At 44.9% G+C, this 23,028-nt stretch overlaps 1 pseudogene across 1 annotated transcript in view; it reads right to left on the reverse strand.

Moving 5' to 3' along the window:
* Positions 1–217: 217 nt before the first annotated feature.
* The window catches only part of LOC311239313, a 129,792-nt pseudogene continuing 106,981 nt past the window's right edge, over positions 218–23,028 (reverse strand). The window contains exons 42-58 of the transcript XR_014621100.1: positions 19,961–20,068; positions 19,484–19,537; positions 19,220–19,273; positions 18,830–18,883; positions 14,571–14,624; positions 12,649–12,756; positions 12,405–12,458; positions 12,232–12,285; positions 11,476–11,583; positions 11,248–11,301; positions 11,118–11,153; positions 10,889–10,942; positions 9,469–9,730; positions 8,165–8,277; positions 7,968–8,036; positions 7,177–7,410; positions 218–1,780 (exon numbers count right to left, since the gene is read on the reverse strand). The product of XR_014621100.1 is annotated as an uncharacterized misc_RNA (transcript). The remainder of the gene's footprint in view (positions 1,781–7,176; positions 7,411–7,967; positions 8,037–8,164; positions 8,278–9,468; positions 9,731–10,888; positions 10,943–11,117; positions 11,154–11,247; positions 11,302–11,475; positions 11,584–12,231; positions 12,286–12,404; positions 12,459–12,648; positions 12,757–14,570; positions 14,625–18,829; positions 18,884–19,219; positions 19,274–19,483; positions 19,538–19,960; positions 20,069–23,028) is intronic.

Raw genomic sequence — 23,028 nt, forward strand, 5'->3', positions numbered from 1 at the left:
GAAGAGGCGCCGGGAGAGAGCGTGCGGCCCGCCCGGGTCCAGACGGGCTTAGTAGGGATACTGTACTACAGTAAGAGCGGCTGCTGATTCTCCTAATCTGAAAATGCATTCTTGCAAAAGGAAAGAACTAAAGCGTAAGACGACACAGAAACAAGACAGAAGCATAGGGAGCTATTTCTGCACACAGACAGCGAACAATACAGACGTTCAATTCAAACATTGTTCGGAATCCAGTTTTAATATTATCTTTTTTTTGAATGAACCATCCAAAAGCACATGAAAACATTTCCTCATTGTTACAGAAATGGTACTGACAGGGCTGTTTTGTGCCTTAACTGGAGAGATGGAACTACACAAATAGGTTTTCTTCCTTTGTTTAAAAACACAAAATATTCACCCACATATATAAACTTAATTGTATAATCAAGGTATATACACAGGGTTTATCATCCTAATATCCCAACATTTCTTTAGAGAAATTGAGGTATACCATCTGGAGGATTGTATTGTGGTAGAAAATAAGCCCTCACTGAGTCGCTACTGCACTGAATGCAGTTCAATAATACATTTATATTACTATCTCCTCTTTATTATGGCTTCATTTGCTAACGAGGATATCATCGCAAATATTCTGTAAAAACAAAACGACAACAACAACGCAAGTCAGTTATGAGGGGGAAAAAGAAAATGTTTGGAGTTGGTTGTTGTGTTCCAGTTTATTAAGTTCTTCATTGAGGGGTCAGAGAATGGAATGCTTATGGTGGTCAATATTTACAAAAGGGACTTCTTCATACTTACAGATTTGTTTTAATCGATGATATTAACACTGTATTCAAAAGGACGCCATCATACTTCTCACCAATCAGTTCCCCCCCGACAGACATTTCAAAACAAAACAAATATATTTATTGCAAATTTATTTCTATATAGTACCAAACAATTTTATTCAAACCTTAAGATCTGGAACACATGCAAGTTTTTTTTGAAAGTGGATTCAGAAAGGAACAGTATTGTACAAAATAATAATAATAATTACAGTTTTTTATCAAAAAATGCAACTTTTTTTGTAGCACCTTGGTGGTTTTTGATTCCGCACAAAAATCACCTCTGTGGTTGTGTTTGGAGCAGCACCTGGAGCTTCCAGAGAGGGGGGGAGGATAAGGGGGGGGGTCGGGGGTAGAGGAGGCGGGGCGCGGGGTCTAGGGAGGATGGAGGGGGAGGGGCGTTTTGAGTGGCTCCTCCCTCTGGTGCTGATAGTGCGCCACTGTCCACGGCATCAAATGTCCTTTTCCTGATGTCACTCCCGTTACTAAGTTAAAGTCATGTGATTCTGGCCCTACAAGGGCAAGGAGTAGTTTTCCCCTGGGCGACGCTTACGTGACAGGGCATGGGGGCACTCCTCTTCTCTTTGGCTTCTCAGCGGATCTTCTTGGTACAAAAATAACACAGGTTTGGTTCACGAGGAGAGAAGGGGTTGAAGGTCGTCAGATCTCAGCATGCGTGTGTGTGTGTGTGTGTGTGTGTGTGTGTGTGTGTGTGTGTGTGTGTCTGTGTGTGTGCGTGTGTGTGTGTGTGTGTGTCTTGTGTTTGTGTGCCCTCTGACCCTGTCCTTCAGCGGGGAAGGGTGGCGTGTCTAGCCGAGGAAACAGACGGGGCCGACCTCGAAGCCAAATCTCTGGTTGGGATCCCCGAAGTCATTCAGCATGACGTCGATGATGGGTACCTGGTCGATGCGGGGCGTGTTGATCTCCATCACCGTCTTGGAGTAGCCTGACTTCAGCTGGTGGAGGAGGACACAGAGGACAGGACGGTGAGGACAGTGAGGACAGAGGACAGGACGGTGAGGACACAGAGGACAGGACGGTGAGGACACAGAGGACAGGACGGTGAGGACACAGAGGACAGGACGGTGAGGACACAGAGGACAGGACGGTGAGGACACAGAGGACAGGACGGTGAGGACACAGAGGACAGGACGGTGAGGACACAGAGGACAGGACGGTGAGGACACAGAGGACAGGACGGTGAGGACAGTGAGGACAGGACGGTGAGGACACAGAGGACAGGACGGTGAGGACCCAACACATATCATCATCTCATAGTGAGGATGTTGGATCACACCTGGCGGTTGCCACGGACAGCCCCAGACTTCACATGTTCCTTTTCAAATCCATGTATTCTGCTAGAACTCCTGCTTCATTTATTTAGTAATATATTGCAGAGCAGGCTAATAATATCACTGACACTGGCGTTAAATTAATAGAGGCTTGGGGCAAACATGCCCTCTAGGTTCCTGACGTGCAGCTGTGGAGTGTGAGTTTAGGCGTACTGTGTGGTATTTGTTACTACTATCTTAATGCAATGCATGACAATTTGAATGACCCTGCACAGTTTTGGAAACTTGTTAAATCCTCCTCAGGTTCTATCACTCCAAACAGCCTTCCTGATCTCTTAAGGGTAAATCAGAGTGAAATCAAGGGCAAAATGGATATTGCAGACAGCTTTAATAATAATTTTATTTCTCCTGGCTCAATCTTTGATTCTAGCAACTCAGGGATGATCGCTGCAGAAGGAGAGCCAGGTCCTTCACCACTTGACCCTGATCAACTGTTCACCTTTGCCCCCATCTTGACCTCTCAGGTTCACAAAGCTTTAATGAGCCTAGATGTAAAGAAATCTTCAGGCCCAGACAAGATAGAGCCGTTCTTCTTCAAAGTTGCTGCAGGTCTGATTGCAGAACCCATAACCTCTATTTTGAATCTCAGTCTTTGTGCTGGTGAATTACCTAGCTCATGGAAGTCGGCCATGGTTCTCCCCTTGTTAAAGGGCGGAGACCTCTCTGACCTAAATAATTATCGCCCTATTTCCAGACTGTCTGTAATGGCCAAAGTCTTTGAATCTCTTGTAAACGAACAACTGAAAAAGTTTCTAACTGACCATAATATTCTTAACGAGTCTCAGTCAGGCTTCAGATCAGGCCATAGTACTACTTCAGCGACTATGCTAGTCTTGAAGCACTGGACAAGAAAAAACACTGTGCAGCATTGTTTGTTGATCTGTCTAAAGCTTTTGATTCTGTGGATCATGCATTGCTACTGCAAAGGCTTGGCTGCATAGGTCTTGGTAAAATGGCTTTGAGCTGGTTTAAAAACTATCTATCTGAAAGAACTCAGTGTGTTTCAGTAGAAGATTATACCTCAGCTGCTCTTACTGTAAACAAAGGTGTTCCACAAGGTTCTATTTTGGCCCCTGTCTTATTTTCCATCTTTATAAATGAACTAGGAAATGGGATAAACCCAGCATGTTTTTATTTATACGCCGATGATACAGTTGTTTACACAGTGGCTTCCTCTTTAACTCAGGCCATAGAGCTTCTACAGGATGCTTTTAATACAGTACAACACTCCTTGCTAAGGCTAAGACTGGTCCTTAATGCAAAAAAGACCAAGTACATGACCTTCTCTCGCTCTCGAGCTAATACAGCTGTCCCTCCGATTCTGACACTGGAAGGGACATGCCTTGACAAAGTAGCATCCTATAAATATCTGGGCATATGGGTGGTGATGTAAAGATGGCCTTTGATGTTCATATTGGGAACCTACTGAGAAAACTTAGACCTAAACTGGGCTTTTTCTTCCGGTTAAAGAAATGTTTCCCGTCTGAAGCCAGGAAGAGAATTGTGCAGAGTTCCTTTCTGCCTGTATTAGACTATGGCAATGTAATCTATATGCATGCTCCTTCCTCCCTGCTTAAAAGGCTGGATTCTGCGTACCATACTGCCATACGTTTTGTAACGGGTGCAGGCTCTCGCACCCACCACTGCACTTTGTATCAGTCATTAGGATGGTCCTCTCTGTACCAAAGAAGACAATCACACACGTTGATTTTTATCCTTAAGTCATTGCTAGGTAAGCTGCCCTTATATATCTCCAGACTTCTGTCCTTTTATACTTGCTTTTTTAATACCAGACGAGCAGCAAATGGGATTCTTTTAAATGTTCCTTTGATGCAGTCAGAGCTTGGTAAAGCTGCATTCTCCCACTATGCTCCCTTTTTATGGAATACGCTGCAAGTCAAACTTTGTCTAGAGGAACTTCCTACTGTGAATGCTTTTAAAGGTATGCTACGATTAGCCCTTTATGAAACATGTAACTGTTTTACCTGATGATATTGCTGATCTGATTATGCTCCTTGCCACTGCACAAATGGCCTTCTGTATTTGTATTTGAATTGTATGTTTTTTGTTTAATGCCCTGTTTTATGTTGAAACTTGTTGTGTGCCGTGTTGGTCAGCACTCCCTGGAAGAAGAGATCTTGTATCTCAATGGGACATTCCTGGATAAATAAAGGATAAATAAAAAAAAAAAAAAAAAATAGTATATGGATTAGGGATGCACCGATACCAATACTCGTATCGGAAGCTCAAACTACACGCACAGAGGACGCTGGCGTCTGATGTCGCCGCTTCTCAGTCGCTCCACTGAGTTTTTCATTGCCTTGTTAGAGCCTTCAGCGTGGCGTCCCCTACCCTCTGGAACTCTCTCCCCCCTGAAATCCGCAATGCCCCAACCCTGGACACCTTCAAAACTGCTCTCAAAACACACCTTTTCACCAAGGCTTTTCCCCATTAGTTCGTTTAGATTAGATTAGGTTCATTATCCCTTACCTGCCCTCACCCCCCCCCCCCTTTTTCCCCTATTGCCCCCTTTCCCTAGCCCTCTTGATTGTGAAGCGACCTTGGGTTTCCTGAAAGGCGCTATAGAAATTCGATTTATTATTATTATTGGATATTGGTCCGATACCAGGCTAAAATAGAACAAGAAACACGTCTAACGTGCCAGAAAGATTTGCTGCATTCTTGGCACAAATGTATTATATCTCAATATCCTTTGTCCAATGACCCCAAAATGACGGTCAAAGTCTATACAGTTCAGTAAAAGTAATGGATCGGATCGGTACTTGGTATCGATACCCAAAGCCCAAGTATCGGAATCGGGACTGAAAAAGTCGGATTGGTGCGTCCCTAACATGCATGTGTCCTAATATTGACGTTAATGTGAGTGTTACTTTTATCTGGTAAATAGTAGCAATAATGGTTTTGATGCCATCACCCTGTTGGAAGCTGCCCCCCCCCCCTAAAAAAAGAAACAATAAGCAATAAGACCCCTCGCTGAACAAAGTCAATTACCCAGGTAGACCCAGGGCAAGCAATTCACAGAGTGGTGGTGAATCTGTAGAGGCTAGACATTTTCCAAACCTTCGCAGACTTTTTCCCATCAAACATTTATAGACTTGGAAAATGTCAAAATAAGCTTTCATACTTTTTCCGTGCCTTCCAAACCCAGAGCAGGAACCTTGAATATCAACCCATTGTACCTAAAAATAAATTCAACTGCGTTCCAAGTATTCTATTAACCAAAACAGGTTTGGGTGCAGGTAGGCGCGGGTATGTACAAATGTGCAGTAGTGCGACGGATTGACTAAGGTCTGAAATGCAAATGAGGCTGGTTGCAGTTTTTGCTCGTTAGAATACCCGAGACACAGATTTGGTCTGCCATACGTGACAAGCGCTCGGAGGTGGACGTTTATTTGTAGCATATGACAATTATATTATATACATTTGAGTATATGATATTTGCATGCACAGGGGAGAGGAATGCTCCAAGTGTTCTTGTTTAGTTTGTTTTAGAAGGCAGGAATCGCATGCGTGGTTCATGTGGTGATTGACAGCGGGTGTAGCCTATAGACGATATCAGTACCGCCTCTCCATTCCAGACTTTAATATTATAGGTCTAATAGCCTCATGTAAAGTGTAATGTATGTTATGTGATTACGTGAGCATTTACCTGTCATTCAAACTGCAGCTATGGAAAGACAAGCATCTTCAAGATGTCACCGCGCGCCAGTGGGTAATATAATCTCACGGCGAATAGAAATATGTCAGTGTCAGTATCCTATATGTTTTGTCAAGGCTCCTTGCAGATGAGCTCGTCCAAGTAGGAGCGAATATATTATAGACTTTATAATAATAGGTTTACTATGGGCTTGGTCTAATTTAATGAGAAATAGGCAGCATTTCTCGTGAAACAAGCTCCATTCTTTATTTATTTAAAACTTTAAAAGCTGTGGCAGAGCCCCAAAGAATGTCTAAGATAACATATTAATGAAGTCAAAAGTGTAGAAAGTCTGCAACCCAGATTATTCTGCATCTGCACTTGGTTACAGATATACAAGTAGGCATTTCTTTATTTTCTTTTTACATTTCTTTTTATTTTATTCAAGGAAGATTTTCTGAGCACATTTTAAGCGATGCCCTGTTAAACACACATATTCACACCCGAGAGCTGCCACGTACAACCATAGTCTTCTACTGTTATACACCAATATCTCATCAGAAATATAGTAATAAAGTACTAATCAACCACAAGTAAAAAGGTACATAAAGTATGTCATGTTATACGTTTACGTATTGTATCTGCAAAAGTCCAAAACAAACGCTGCAACCAGGAGTTGAACCAACAATCATGGCAGTCGTGGGTTGCTATCTAACTATGATTATAGTTACACTGTAGAGTTGAGGTTAGTTTTAACATTCGCTTAACAGTTAAGACATAAAGTTATGGTTACGGTTAGGGTTCGATCCTTTTTACATTTTCTGAAAATGTAAAAAGTTTAAATCTTTTTGAATATGTAATATATGTACTTGTTTATTCAAACCTTTCTGTTACGAGCCTGGCTTCTCTAACGTCTAGTCCACAGTTAGTGGTTCCTATACAACCCCACGTGTTCACACAGCTAGTGGTTCCTATACAACCCCACGTGTTCACACAGCTAGTGGTTCCTGGTTCCTATAACCCCACGTGTTCACACAGCTAGTGGTTCCTATACAACCCCACGTGTTCACACAGCTAGTGGTTCCTGGTTCCTATAACCCCACGTGTTCACACAGCTAGTGGTTCCTATAACCCCACGTGTTCACACAGTGTCTCCACAGCTAGTGGTTCCTATAACCCCACGTGTTCACACAGTGTCTCCACAGCTAGTGGTTCCTATAACCCCACGTGTTCACACAGTGTCTCCACAGCTAGTGGTTCCTATAACCCCACGTGTTCACACAGTGTCTCCACAGCTAGTCCCCGTGGTTCCTATAGAACCCGACACACAGTGTCCACTTACCGAGCAGCCGTCCGACAGGGGCCTGATGTAGGGGTTGTTGTCGTAGGACATCTCCTCGTCGTTGGAGCCCAGGAAGCGCAGCGCCTTGTCGTAGTTGTCTGCCTTGGCGTCGTACCAGGCCGCCGACTGGTGGCAGACGTAGGTGAAGTTCTGCCGGGCGGAGGAGCTCAGCAGCTTCAGGAAGGTCATCTGGACCACGTTGATGCTTTGGTCTGCCGCGTCCACGTAGTTCAACTGAGGGGAGGCGGGTAGTGGTGTCAGACGGAGGTGAGGGAGGGAGGGAGGGAGGGAGGGAGGGAGGGAGGGAGTGAGGGAGGGAGGGAGAGAGAGATGGAGGGAGAAAGAGGGAGAGAGAGAGAGAGGGAGGGAGAGGGAGGGATAGAGGAAGGGAGGGAGGGAGATATACGGGGTGAAGGTAGAGAAGGAAGGCGGATGGGAAGGAAGGGTGGGAGGGAAGGAGTTGATCGAAGGAGAGAGAGAGGGGTAGAGGTAGAGAAGGAGGATGGATGGGAAGGGAGGAGGAGAGAGAGGGATGGAAGTAGAGAAGGACGATGGATGGGAAGGGAGAGAGAGAGGGAGGTAGAGAAGGAGGATGGATGGGAAGGGAGGGGGGAGATAGAGAGAGAGAGAGAGAGAGAAGGAGGATCGATGGGAAGGGAGGGGGAGAGAGACATGGCTTAGAAGACGAGCAACGAGACAAAAGTGTCTGATGAGCAAAAATGTGACAATGAAGAAATACAACGAAAGAGTGGAGAACAAGTGAAAAACAACAAGGTTGTTGGTCGACTCACTATTTTTCCTCGCTTGAATTCACTGAACCAGGAACCGGGAGTCTCCTTGGGCCAGTTGGATATCCTCACCTGGTCACAGAGGCAGAGGCACACAACACAGTCAGTGGACCTCCACGCCACGGCACAAGATGTACTAACATTTTACCATTATCTCAGTGAGATGATGAAACAGATCGGTGTGGTGGCCCACGACGTACTCCTGTGGATTTCTTATCGGGGAAGATGCAGGTCTCTCCTCCCGCTGTGAAGTTGCAGAAGACCTGGATGGCATCTCCGAGGCAGCCCTGGTTTGGGTCGATCCAGTATTGGCCTGAGGGACACACAGAGACAGAGAGAGGGGTGAGGCCGTGCCACCGGAACCCGGGAGACATTTTATTCTATTAGACTGTAGACGAGGAAGAAGGTTCTGTACACTTGGGTCCTCTTTCCTTAATAAATCAAGTGGCAAAACAGCCCTGATGGACTGCATTTTATCCAAAGCGCTTCACAACTCGTGCCTCACTTTCATCCATTCACTCACACGTTCACACACCGACGACAGAGGCGACCACGCAAGGTGCCAACCTGCTCATCAGGAGCAGTTAGGGGGTTAAGTGTCTCGCTCAAGGACACTTCGACACGCTGCCCCCCCCCCCCCCCCCCCCATCTACATGATACATTTGACCACACAGCTTATAAAAACTTGATTCAATCACAGGTCGTATATATTATTCATATTTAAAAATGGCATATGAAATTGAATAGGCTATACCTGCTAAATGCTACCTGCTACTTTCGTCAAGCGCAAACGGGCAATAGTGTTTCCTGCTCGGGTCTCATTTGTTCTATCATAGCTTTCACTTCACTAGGTTTCACTTTCCCTCCCCCCTATGTTTCCATCCAGAACCTAGCGATTCAGCAACCTTCCAGTCACAAGCCCACTTCTCTAGACTGCTGCCATCCCAGTATAATAATAACCCAAGGTCCTTAGGGGGAAAGAAAATCCAAGTGAATTATGAGAATGCACATCCTCAATAAAACTTTTTCAATCGGTGCTGTTATCACTAGGATAACTTAATGAAAACAAACAAACAACATTTCACCTCACGCAGGAGGCTTCTTCGGGTATCTTCAGGTGAAACATTGTGTTTGTTTGGTGAGGGAAAATAAAGCATGGGAGTAGCATTATATCGCGTCTGGTAATCTTTGTTTTTCTTTTCCTTAAGAGAAAAAAAAGGCCTAGACGTGGACGACATTTCCTTGACAACAAAGTGTAAACTCAGCGCCCACAGGACATCGCCATGGCAGCGTCGGGGGCACAGGACATCACCATGGCAGCGTCGAGGTCACAGGGCATCGCCATGGCAGCGTCAAGGCCACAGGACATCGCCATGACCAGGATTCTATTTAAGTGAATGGAACGTGTAGAACACTGGTCCCAGTCAGCATCAGTGGACCAAACCCTCATTATATAGAAGCCCTGTGATAGAAACAGCTCTGGACCTGCTGTATCTCAACCTACCATCTGGGAAGTCGGGCTGGCTGAGGTGCAGGTCGTTGCAGGTCCTGGCGGGGTTGTCCTGGGTGCCCATGGGGAACTTCATGCGCTCGATGTCCTGCTTGAGGTTGTTGAGGGACCCGAAGACGTCCTCCATGCCCTCCAGGCCCATAGCGTCCATGCCGTAGTCGGGCATGGCCTCGTCGTCCTGCATCTCCGCCTGCCGCTTGTTCCTCCTGGACGCCTGCTGGATGGGCAGTGGCTGGATGACATCTCCTGGAGGACCCTGCCACGCGGAGATGATAAGAGGTCAGCGTGGGTATTCAGAACACGGTGTGCTCTTGTGGATAAAAGATACACTATACACTGGTGGTTCTCATGTCAAGGACCCCACATTGATATGTAATTTCCCAAGGACCCCCGTGGCCTAAGATGTTGTCCCAGGTACCCCTGTCTGAGGAGATATTGTTGTTATGTACGATTTAATCCAGAATTCCATAACTGCTTATCGATGGCCGAGGAACAAAACCTCCTATCTGAAAGATTCACATTTTTGAGAAAGTGATGTTTTCGTGTTGTTTTCTTTCAGAATGCAATTTTTGAAGGATGTGTAATACAATAAACAGTTTTTGGACTATATTACTATATTATGTGTTAACAGTACCGACCAGGTATTAGTGCCTCGCAAAGTGCAGATAGGAGGTTTTTCCCCACTTTTTTGAATGCATTCATTTATGCATTTGTTATTCGACCATCGTTATACTGAAGGTGGAGAGATAACAGCAGAGAGATAGCAGAATAGTCACTCTTATATATTCTCTGACTGCACTAACTCCTAGTGAAGAAAACACTACATTCTTCCCCAGGCCTCACTTTGAGAACCACTGCTATAAGCCTATGAGCATGACACTTTTAAAATTCATGCTTTAGGATTAAAATAAATGGAAGATAGACTATACACGTATGAGCACGACACTTTTTAAATTCATGCTTTAGGATTAAAATTAATGGAAGATAGACTATACATGTATGAGCCTGGCACTTGGGTTAAATTCACACTTTAGGATTAAAATGAATGGAAGATAAGACTATACATGTATGAGCCTGGCACTTGGGTTAAATTCACACTTTAGGATTCAAATCAATGGAAGATAGACTATACACGTATGAGCCTGGCACTTGGGTTGAATCCACGCTTTCGGATAAAAATGTATGGAACATAACATAGACTATACATGTATGAGCCTGGCACTTGGGTTAAATTAACGCTTTAGGATTCAAATGAATGGAAGATAGACTATACATATACATGTATGAGCCTGGCACTTGGGTTAAATTAACGCTTTAGGATTCAAATGAATGGAAGATAGACTATACATGTATGAGCCTGGCACTTGGGTTACATTCACGCTTTAGGATTTGACCAGCAGACAAGTTGACTTACGGGTGCTCCTGGTGGACCAATCAAACCGGTGTCTCCCTTCTGACCTGCCGTACCCTGGAGGGAACAAGAAGAGGTGAGCATAAAGCAACCCAGTCCGATAAGAATGTATAGTAAACAATGTATATGATGACTACACACACATTATAAATGGACTACATTTGACTGTCGGTTATTGATGGTGCGCAAACAGTGTATATTAATAATGAAGAGGCAAAAGACAGTGACTCACAGAAGATCCCTTGGATCCCTTTGATCCTTGTGGGCCCTGAAAAACAAGATCACATTGAGGGAGATGAACAAAACAATCGTGGTGTCGTCGAAGAATATACATAGTTTGGTTGAGTGGAAGAGTGACTCACGGGAATACCAGGGGGACCAGGGGGTCCGAGAGGACCTGAAGAACCGCCGATACCCTGAAGACAGAAAAGACATCAGTCAGAATAACAGAATAATGGACCTGAAACACTGCCATCACCATGACTACAGACAATACAGCACATCGGTCAGAATAACAGGGATGGAGATACATGAAGGGTGGAAGATGCAATCATGTCCTCATTCAGCAGAATGCAGGGATGTTCACTTACGCCGTCTCCCTTGCCACCGCCGGTACCCTGGGGTCCAGGCAGACCTCGGTCTCCCTTTTCTCCGTGCTCACCAGGTGGACCAATCAGACCAATCAGACCTGGATGTCCCTGGATGAGGGGAAAAAAGAAGAGAAATAATGAATAAAGAGAGAGAAATGGAACGTAGAGATAAAAGAGACCAATCATACTCTACTTTGTGATGCTAATCACCAATCCCCCTGCCAAAAATAAAAAGTAATTCTCATACTTGTAAATTATCATTTCTGTCTGTCATAATTACTTAACATATCCGTTAAGGAAATGAACGTCCTCATTCAAAGCCAAGCGGATGCGCAAAAACACCTGTATGTTTAAGTTTATGACTAATGTCTGGCTACGTGAGCCAAAACACTGTCTTAGTTTTGCTTGTAAATAATTAGTGTTTATAGTGGCTGTCATATTTAACAATGGTGGACTGCCTCAGTACCTGCTGCTAGCGGGAGTTATGGCCATCTGCTCGCATGGCATTTGCCTACTGCATGCTGGCATTAAACCTATTACAGGAGGACTTATACATAGTCAATTACGGCATTAAATCACTGCGGGCAAACTCCATAAAGAACAAACTTTCCCCATCTTACTGGGGGGAAAGTGAACAAAGAGATAGAGGCAATAGGTCTATGTTTGCTCACTCTGATGCTCCAGATAAAGAGCGTGAATAGATACCATAAATAAACAATGAAGCAATTTGAGATTAACATCATAATAGTGTCTTACCTTCTCTCCCTTGCCGCCAGAGTCACCTTTCATACCAGGAAGTCCAGGGGGTCCCTAGAGAGGGTGGAGGGAAATAATCAGTTAGGTGCAACACAGCTGTCTGTGACACGAGTTTAGCATATTATACAGTAGATAAGAGGTTCTGCTCTGGAGCCAGAGGTAGGGTCTCTTACGATGGGTCCAGGGGGGCCATCTTGACCGGATGCACCAGGAAGTCCTTGCTCGCCCTGAAGACAAAAACGGACATACGATTACTGCATTGTACCGCGTTAGATGGGAATCACCGGGAATTCGGTGTAGAGATGTGTAGCTGCCTACCGTGTGTGTTCCATAACAATATACACTCATCGATGCCGTGGAAATCGAGGAAATCTATCGAAAGCTGTCAAACACTTATTGTATCAAGGTTCTACTCACGACAGGGCCAGGGATTCCACGAAGACCATCTGGACCAGACTTTCCGTTGGGACCCTGAGGTCCAACGGGTCCGGTTTTGCCCACAGGCCCCTCAGCTCCAGCCTCGCCCTGCAGGAGGAAAACAAGAAGGCAAAGTTAGACAATTGGATTCAACGATTATTTTGAATCGATCGGGCAGATTGACTCTCTAACTGACTGCCTTTATTAAAAAGCACTGAATTTGACAATTTCGAGGAATCGCCAGCATCTCAACAAACCAATTGTTGCGCCAGATGTCATCTTTTGTGTCATCTGTCTTTGAAGGGCGAGGAAGGGGGGGGGGGGGTGTATTGAGAAGGCCCATGACAGAGCATGTCAGGAAGAAAGGATACAAACGTTCTGGCAACCAATTAGGCCCTGGATTTTGACACATCTCATGGATCTCATGCAAGCTCTGGCTTGTCTCCATCACATCAGTTCTAATCCCCTACCCAAATGTGAATGTGTGTTTGCATGCATGTGTGTGTGTGTGTGTGTGTGTGTGTGTGTGTGTGTGTGTGTGTGTGTGTGTGTGTGTGTGTGTGTGTGTGTGTGTGTGTGTGTGTGTGTGTGTGAGACATGAGAGATGGAGAATGCGCATGAAGAAGGAAAGTGGGCCGTTGGAGATTCCTCAGCATGTGTGTCTGCGCGCTCCTTTGAAATGAATGAGATTCGGAGACGGAAACCATTTTAATCGGCGCTCGTTAAAAAGTTTCCACCGACTGGATTCCGCCTCGTGTCCAGGTCGGCGAGTCGCCGCTTTAAACTAGGGATGTCCGATATTATCGGCCGATATTGGCATTAATGGTAAATGGCTGCTTTTTTATATATCGCTTTTATCCAAAGCGCTTTACAATTTGTTACTCTCATTTTACCCATTCATTCACACATTCACACACCGACGGCGGAGGCAACCATGCAAGGTACCAACCTGCTCATCGGGAGCAATTAGGGGTTAATTAAATGTCTTGCTCAAGGACACATGACACGCTGCCCGGGAGGAGTGGGAATCGAACCGGGAACCTCCGGATTGCCAGACGACTGCTCTACCTCCTGAGCCACTGTCGCCCCTAATGTAATGTATGTAATATCGGATGTAATATCGGAAATTATCGGTATCGGTTTTCAAAAGATATATATATTTTTTTACATTTATTTAACCTTTATTTACCCAAGAAGTTGCCTTTGAGAACCAATGGTTCTCGAGCCGTAACCGCGGGAGCCTATCTCCTGTTTCCGTAGCGTGAGGCAGCTTGATGTACAAGTACACCCCTTGGACATGACGCTAGTATGTCGCAAGGACTTCCCCCCAAACCAACCCTTGATGCTGAGTGTCAAGCAGGGAGGCTATGGGTACCATTTTTAAATAGTCTTTGGTATGACTCGGCCGGGGCTTGAACTCTCAGCCTCCCGAACTCAGGGCGGACACTCTACCCACGAGGCCACTGGGCATTTACCCAAGCAAGTAAGTTATTTTATTTATTGTCAAAAGTATGCATAATGTTGTGTTAATTCCATGACAAGATATATGTAATGTTAATTACCTGAAATTATTCCGTTTTGGGGGGGGGGGGGGGGGGGGGGGGAAGAAACCCCACATATATCGGTATCGGTTGATAATATCGGTATCGGAAATTAAGAGTTGGACAATATCGGTATATCGGTAAAAAAGCCAATATCGAACATCCCTACTTTAAACGGAGCAGTCCGCTTCTCATTCCTCTCCTCTGCCGTTCAATCTAATCAGTTTCAATCTAATCTAATTGACCTATCTCAAACCCTGCCCTTGTTCTTCTTGATCTCTCCAGTCACGGCTGTTGCTGCCCTCGCCGGGGGGCGGGGTTAGAGATGGGTCGCTAGGCAGGGTGCATGTGGTGATCTGGGAGACAGCGCAGGAGACTTACCTTGGACCCCTTCTCTCCTTGTCTGCCCTCCTGACCTGCTTGTCCAACAGGCCCCTGGGAAAGAGAAGAGACAAGGTCAATCACATGTCATCAAGACGCCATCACAGGAAATACACATCTGAATGAGAGAAATCTATTAAAAAAGGGATTCTCTGCTAATTTTATGCCTGTCTATAATTATGCCAATTCTATCCTCATTTTATGCCTATGGCTATTTTGTGTCTATTATACCACTGCTGTGAAGCACTTTGGGCTGCAATTCTTGTATGAAAGGTGCTATACAAATAATAATTTATTATTATTATTATTATTATTACTGTCACAACAGCAGCCCATTACCGGAAGCACACGTACAGCACCCATTACTCCTAATGAAAAACGTGCGCTCAGCTGAATAAGAAAAGTACACAAACATCATGAATAAACGCTAAAAGGGAAACGGGACAGTTGTCAAGCTTGCTGACAAACAGTAATTGCGCGTACGCGATAATAGCCTCGCTGATGTATAGTCCGACCTTGAATAGCGACAACACCGACAAGTACATTTGCCCTACATTAGGACCACGCCGAGCCTCAGCTAAGAGCATGTCAGTATTGTAACCAAACTGCCTACGGTCAAAGTCTGGTATAAGTGGGATGCCATTTGGCATTAGAGACCATTATCTAATGGACGAAATAAAAGCAGTGGACTGGTTCTTAGATATAGGTTATGGCCATCGGTGAGTGTGTGTGTGTGTGTGTGTGTGTGTAGAGTTCTATTGTGTGCGTTTGCGTCCAGTATTAAAGGCCCATATATACCTACCACGTCCGCGGGTGCGCGTTGGTACGCGTGACGTAAATTGCGTAGTTTTCCCCACCGCTCTTGTCCGCACGGACGTCGCATTGGTGTCCGTGTGCCTGCCAGATTTAGTGACCGCGCCGACTGCGCATGTGCCCAGCTGTCCTAACATAAGCACGCTGGAAATTGGTACACTCGACTATGAAACCTCAAACGACTGCGGACATGCCACGCAGTGTCCGGTCCGCTCACAGTACGCCTGACTATGTGGGAGCATTTAGTTTACTGCTGAGCTATGCGTCGCCGTATATCAGTAACCGCCGGCCCTGAGTCCGTTAAGAAGAGACACTGAGGAAAGGCTAACTCAAAATATAGTCAATTACCATAGTGGAAGATGAAATAACCTCCTATCACTGAAGCCAATTAATATGGATGGTGCGCCGGGCTCTAATTTCCAGACTCGCCGTCGACGCCGCTGCCCTCCGGAATATAAAAGCCTGGCCTGAAAATGCTTACCACGCAGCCGCGTCCTCAATGCACGATCAACCTATCGCGGAATTCTGAATTAATGCTACAGAGTGGACCGAGAAGCATTTCAAATGATTACGCTTAACACGTTAGTCACATACATTTGGTTCTTAATTATTTATTTCTTGTAGTTAAGCGTCAGGGAGAGTGAGTGGGTCTTTGGGCATATTGCTACTGTGTCTCCAGCATTGTCACCAGCTACCTGCTATCGTCTTCTCGCAAAAGGAATTATATTTAAGAGAAATGTAAGGAATTATAATGAACACGCTTTTCCAAACGACCTCTGTGACAGTGACATTCATCTTTTTTTCTTTTTACAAAAACGTTCCTTTCTGTTGGTAATAAGTATGCACCTTTTATGAAGATTAGGGTGAATAATAGATCTAGTCCATGGTTTCCCCCCGAAACTATCAACCTTATTCATGGCAGGAAACATAGCTAGACACACTAAAGAGGTGTCCCGCTGGGTTTCATTTATGAAAGCTTAGGACTAAATGTACGTCTCTTGTGAGAAAAGCTAAATCTGATTATTATTTCAACCTGGTCTCTAGCTGGCACAATTCTGGAAGCTGGTCAAATGTAATACAAGCAATTCTGCTGCTTTTCTAATTCTCTACCTTCTCATGTCAGGTTTGATGGTTGCTTAGTATACAATATGATCATAGTGAGATTTGTTCCGCTTTTATTAGACACTTTGCTTAGTATATGATCATAGTGAGATCTGTTCTGCCTTTAATAGACACTTTGCTTAGTATATGATCATAGTGAGATCTGTTCTGCCTTTAATAGACAAGTTGCTTAGTATATTATCATAGTGAGATCTGTTCTGCCTTTAATAGACAAGTTGCTTAGTATATTATCATAGTGAGATCTGTTCTGCCTTTAATAGACACTTTGCTTAGTATATGATCACAGTGAGATCTGTTCTGCCTTTAACAGACACTTTGCTTAGTATATGATCACAGTGAGATCTGTTCTGCCTTTAATAGACACTTTGCTTAGTATATGATCACAGTGAGATCTGTTCTGCCTTTAATAGACACTTTGCAGCAGCTGGTCAAATATTTTAGGATGGAAATACATGATTATGAACTTGGTAACCCTTGGTAACCCTTGGACATTTTAAATCCACTATTCTGTCTCTGTTTGTAGCTGTTTTTTGTTTTATTAATTTATTCTTGTTTTAATCTTTATTCTCTCTTCATTCTACATCATAGTGAATAAAGGCCTGCCTTCGATGATTTCTTGAGATAAAATAAAGGCAATATAATATATACAAAACAATCTGTGTGCCCAGGATACGCTAGAGAGATTTATGGTCTTCAAGCTGCAGTATTTCAGTGTTTGACATCATGTTTGACCTGTTGTTAGTTATCTAGCTGGCCAAACCAGTGTGTTTGATATTAGGCTTTTCAATGAGGGCCTTCATGTATTGATCCCCTTTGATTCACGATAGAAGCAGAGGAAATAAAGTTTCTATAATATAACTAGAGCACCATTAGCCCTTGCTGACATACAATAATCCTATGCTATACTGCATCAACGTGATGCAGGGAGAGAATATACAACTTTGCTCTGTTCTGAACCACTTATGGGGAATAAAGACTTTATTGAGGGTGATCTCCGCAGTCGTGTCATGGGAAGCTTCGATACTAAAGCCACAAAAAAGAGCTTGACTAACTTTGAAGAGCAAACTCTGTATTGCCATGTTGCGCCAACCTTTCATTATAGCACATTGGTGTTGCACTTTATGGCAACTATAAAACATTATGAGTGTAAATGGAACGGGTCATAAAAACGCTATGTTAGTAAAAGAAAATAATCTCATCTAGGGTCTGATTTGACAGAACCGGCGCTTGGTGCCAGTGCTGAGAGAGACGACTTCTTCTCCTGACTTAAGAAGACGCTCTCCCCACCGCCTCGCCATTACTGCCAGTCAAACCCTGGTACTCTATTCTATCACACAGCCATCTCCAAGTCTGTCCACAGTCTCACATCTTGTATTGTGTTCATTCTTCAAGTATGATACGGTAAAACTTATAATACCTATAGGTAATGTTATTACTATATAGGTAATGTTGTTACTATATAGGTAATGGTGTTACTATATCTATAGGTAATGTTGTTAGGTAATGGTGTTACTATATCTATAGTTAATGTTGTTAGGTAATGGTGTTACTATATAGGTAATGTTGTTAGGTAATGGTGTTACTATATAGTTAATGTTGTTAGGTAATGGTGTTACTATATAGGTAATGGTGTTAGGTAATGGTGTTACTATATAGGTAATGGTGTTAGGTAATGGTGTTACTATATAGATAATGTTGTTAGGTAATGGTGTTACTATATAGGTAATGTTGTTAGGTAATGGTGTTACTATATAGGTAATGTTGTTAGGTAATGGTGTTACTATATAGGTAATGGTGTTAGGTAATGGTGTTACTATATCTATAGGTAATGTTGTTAGGTAATGGTGTTACTATATCTATAGGTAATGTTGTTAGGTAATGGTGTTACTATATAGGTAATGTTGTTAGGTAATGGTGTTACTATATAGGTAATGGTGTTAGGTAATGGTGTTACTATATCTATAGGTAATGTTGTTAGGTAATGGTGTTACTATATCTATAGGTAATGTTGTTAGGTAATGGTGTTACTATATAGGTAATGGTGTTACTATATAGGTAATGTTGTTAGGTAATGGTGTTACTATAGGTAATGTTGTTAGGTAATGGTGTTACTATAGGTAATGTTGTTAGGTAATGGTGTTACTATAGGTAATGTTGTTAGGTAATGGTGTTACTATATAGGTAATGTTGTTACTATATAGGTAATGGTGTTACTATATAGGTAATGGTGTTACTATATGAAATGGTCCCAAGCCTTGTGACTTAGTGTATACTACTAAGACATCAACAGAAGTATCATCTCGTCGTTTTGGATGTGAACTCACCCTTTTTCCAGGAAGTCCTGGTACTCCAGCTTCACCAGATGGACCAGCTGGGCCCTGAGGCGGGGGTAGACGCAGAACAGACGCACAATTAAACCCTGCCGATAACCCAATGTTCTGTTTGCAACATTACCACTCTCCTCTGACCCCTTGTCGTCTAACTCCTCCTCATCATCATTTCACCGTACGCCACAAACTGAACATAAGTATGTTACATTATACATGTATTCAGGGGTGACTCATGAGAGACTGATGCGGACATGCATAATGCATCTGGTTCATTATGCCACCTCCGAGATTGCGTTCTACATGTGACTTGTGGCTGACATTTCCCATTGGCCGACAACGTGGCGGCTGCCATGCTTCCGGGAGGAGGAGAGGCGAGGAACTCACCGGCTGACCGGCTTCACCGTCGTCTCCCTTGTCTCCAGCTCCGCCGTCCACACCCTGAAACAGAAAACAGAGGAAGATGGAGATAGAGGTAGAGAGGAGAGCACCCGGTGACATGTTTATCTTTACCCATCACTGGTGTAATCTAGGATGGGATCCACGCTATTATTATGTCTGACAGGTAGAGTGCTACCGTGGCTATATGTCTCCACGGAGCTGTGGTGAGAACGCTCAGGCTGATTCAATATTTCAAATGTAGCAACTTACACCAACACCGGCCTCGCCAGGGGGTCCGGGGTCTCCAGGGAAGCCGACGGGACCCTGCGGAGAGACGGAGAGAGAGACGGATAGAGAGAGAGAGAGAGAGAGAGAGAGAGAGAGAGAGAGAGAGAGAGGGAGAGACAGTGGGAGAGTGAGAAAGACAGAGAGAGACAGTGGGAGAGAGAAAGACAGATGGAGAGAGAGACAGAGGGAGAGACAGTGGGAGAGTGAGAAAGACCGAGAGAGACAGTGGGAGAGAGAGAGACAGATGGAGAGAGAGACAGAGAGAGAGACAGTGGGAGAGTGTCAGTGAGGTTCCAGTGAGTGTGGAATGGAAAACACACTTGTCAAATAAGAAATCCTGTAAAAACTGTTTAGCTGTAACATTTGACCAGTCCTCAAATCAAACAGATGTTGAATAAATCGCTATGGAAACAAGGCCAGTGTCAGAACAGGCGTCATTGTCTGTGCGGCTGAACGTACAGGGTTACCCTTGGGGCCATCATCTCCTGGGGCTCCGCGACCGCCGGCGGGGCCCGCAGCTCCTGGTGGGCCGGACTCTCCCTTCTCACCCGACTCTCCGCGACCGCCCTGGGGAGAAAGACAACACAAGATGTCACCACGGTGACATCGCAACGGCATCGTAAAGAGGCAGCGCCCTGACAATAACACACTACAATAAGCCATGAGGACCTTTCACAAGAGCACTGCCCTCTAACCGTTAGAGTAGCTTCTGAAAGAGGACCTTTCACAAGAGCACTGCCTCTAACCGTTAGAGTAGCCTCTGAAAGAGGACCTTTCACAAGAGCACTGTTTCTAACCGTTAGAGTAGCCTCTGAAAGAGGACCTTTCACAAGAGCACTGCCCTCTAACCGTTAGAGTAGCTTCTGAAAGAGGACCTTTCACAAGAGCACTGTTTCTAACCGTTAGAGTAGCTTCTGAAAGAGGACCTTTCACAAGAGCACTGCCTCTAACCGTTAGAGTAGCTTCTGAAAGAGGACCTTTCACAAGAGCACTGCCTCTAACCGTTAGAGTAGCTTCTGAAAGAGGACCTTTCACAAGAGCACTGCCCTCTAACCGTTAGAGTAGCCTCTGAAAGAGGACCTTTCACAAGAGCACTGCCTCTAACCGTTAGAGTAGCTTCTGAAAGAGGACCTTTCACAAGAGCACTGTTTCTAACCGTTAGAGTAGCTTCTGAAAGAGGACCTTTCACAAGAGCACTGTTTCTAACCGTTAGAGTAGCCTCTGAAAGAGGACCTTTCACAAGAGCACTGCCCTCTAACCGTTAGAGTAGCCTCTGAAAGAGGACCTTTCACAAGAGCACTGCCTCTAACCGTTAGAGTAGCTTCTGAAAGAGGACCTTTCACAAGAGCACTGCCTCTAACCGTTAGAGTAGCTTCTGAAAGAGGACCTTTCACAAGAGCACTGTTTCTAACCGTTAGAGTAGCTTCTGAAAGAGGACCTTTCACAAGAGCACTGCCTCTAACCGTTAGAGTAGCTTCTGAAAGAGGACCTTTCACAAGAGCACTGCCTCTAACCGTTAGAGTAGCCTCTGAAAGAGGACCTTTCACAAGAGCACTGTTTCTAATCGTTAGAGTAGCCTCTGAAAGAGGACCTTTCACAAGAGCACTGTTTCTAACCGTTAGAGTAGCTTCTGAAAGAGGATCTTTCACAAGAGCACTGTTTCTAACCGTTAGAGTAGCTTCTGAAAGAGGACCTTTCACAAGAGCACTGCCTCTAACCGTTAGAGTAGCTTCTGAAAGAGGACCTTTCACAAGAGCACTGCCTCTAACCGTTAGAGTAGCTTCTGAAAGAGGACCTTTCACAAGAGCACTGCCTCTAACCGTTAGAGTAGCCTCTGAAAGAGGACCGTTCACAAGAGCACTGTTTCTAACCGTTAGAGAAGCCTCTGAAAGGGGGACGAGACTCCATTAACCTACGACCAGCCTCCTTCATATTAAAATATTGAAAAACCTTTTGTCACTATAAAAGGTTGTACTATCTGACCCTGTTGACGAGTAAATGAGGGTCGTTCTGTCGTCGGCAAGTAAACAGGCGTTTCTGTTGGAACTTTGAAACGGCTGAATTGAAAGCGAATCGATCGCAAACCCGCTCTACCGTCACCGAATGGATGTATTAAGGCGCTAAACACACAATACAGATTACATAGATCACATAACGACGCCTCTCGTGTTGATTCCATATGAGCGATGCGCCGTGGCGACGCGGTCATTCTCTTGTGTACGAATAATCTAATCATCTAGTCTTCCATCAGCATCATTAAATCAACCTGTGTTTCATCCTGGCTGCGGAGGGGGGGGGGGGGGGGGGGGGGGGGGGGTTCTAATAGTCTTGGCTGTGTCTCTGAGCAGGTGAAGTATAATTACAAGCCGCGCGCTTCAAGAGAGAATCGTTAGTTGTTCCATTAGAGCGGAGCTGTTCGCCGGGTCGATGCCAAGCGCAGCACCTTTCCACCATCGACCCCGGCGGACACCGTGCCACTCTGTCACTATAAACAGATACACAGTAGCAGACAGCTACGCCAATAACACCTGATGGACTCAGGTGCAAGCGCCGTTTGGGCCGAGGCGAACCTTGCGGGTTGTCCGCGGAGAGTCCACATCCGTGACTTAGGACTCCGGATCGATGATGTGGAACCTCGCGGAACGAGGCTCGCGGGCATTTGCTCTTTGACTGAACGAGGCTCGCGGACACTTGCTCTTTGACTGAACGAGGCTCGCGGACACTTGCTCTTTGACTGAACGAGGCTCGCGGACACTTGCTCTTTGACTGAACGAGGCTCGCGGACACTTGCTCTTTGACTGAACGAGGCTCGCGGACACTTGCTCTTTGACTGAACGAGGCTCGCGGACACTTGCTCTTTGACTGAACGAGGCTCGCGGGCACTTGCTCTTTGACTGAACGAGGCTCGCGGACACTTGCTCTTTGACTGAACGAGGCTCGCGGGCACTTGCTCTTTGACTGAACGAGGCTCGTGGGCACTTGCTCTTTGACTGCCGCCTTGATCTCGATTTCCCATTCGGGAAGCGTTATCAGAAAGACTGGCTTTTAACCGCCAAGCGGCTGTCTGGGAATATGTCGGAATCGCTAACAAGATGTTTTGACATCTGCCACAAAAAAAAGAGCCCCTCTAGCTTTGATTAATGCCGCGTGCACAGCGGGAGCCTCCAAATATCGCTGAGCTAATTATCTGCTGAAAAGCCCCAAGGCCCCCCTGTTTGGCATAGTATATCAACATACTATGGAGACAGCACAGCCAGAGGTCAAACACCCCCACGGCTACAGTGACAAACATTACTCATTAGCTGTCCAGATACGCAGAGGCAGATTAGCGTAGTGGCCACATCAACATAAGGAGGGGGATTACACATAATGGGAAAACGGTACCCTCTCTGTCGTGCTATTCTCTTGTTTTCTTGATGAAAGTAATTTTCTCTGTCAATCTGGCGACCGGCAGTGCTGAGTATAAGCTCACTGGCTTCGAGTGTTTTCTCTGAAGTGTTTTGAGTCCAAAAGAAAAAAATCAATCA

Source organism: Notolepis coatsorum (genome assembly GCF_963971535.1).
Source record: "Notolepis coatsorum genome assembly, chromosome: 13".
NCBI lineage: Eukaryota > Metazoa > Chordata > Actinopteri > Aulopiformes > Paralepididae > Notolepis > Notolepis coatsorum.